This window comes from Elephantulus edwardii, unplaced genomic scaffold (assembly GCF_000299155.1).
Source record: "Elephantulus edwardii isolate Elephantulus edwardi_28Jun2011 unplaced genomic scaffold, EleEdw1.0 scaffold00133, whole genome shotgun sequence".
Classification (NCBI taxonomy): Eukaryota; Metazoa; Chordata; class Mammalia; order Macroscelidea; family Macroscelididae; genus Elephantulus; species Elephantulus edwardii.
Window position 1 is genome coordinate 3,805,123 of NW_006399883.1, and position 240 is coordinate 3,805,362.

The window sequence follows — 240 nt, forward strand, 5'->3', positions numbered from 1 at the left end:
CTCTCAAGAGTACTGAAGTGCAACGACATCAGGCTGGACACTAAGGTGCGCCTGATCTGGGCTATAGTCTTCGCAATTACGTGCTATGCATCAGAGAGTTGGAGAGTGAATAGGGATGATGCCTAGGAAAGAGAATCAGAATAGGAAAAAGAATTGATGCCTTTGAGTGGTGGTGCTAGAGAAGAGTGTTGAATATACCATGGACTGCTAGGAGAACAAACAGGTTTGTCCTGGAGAAGG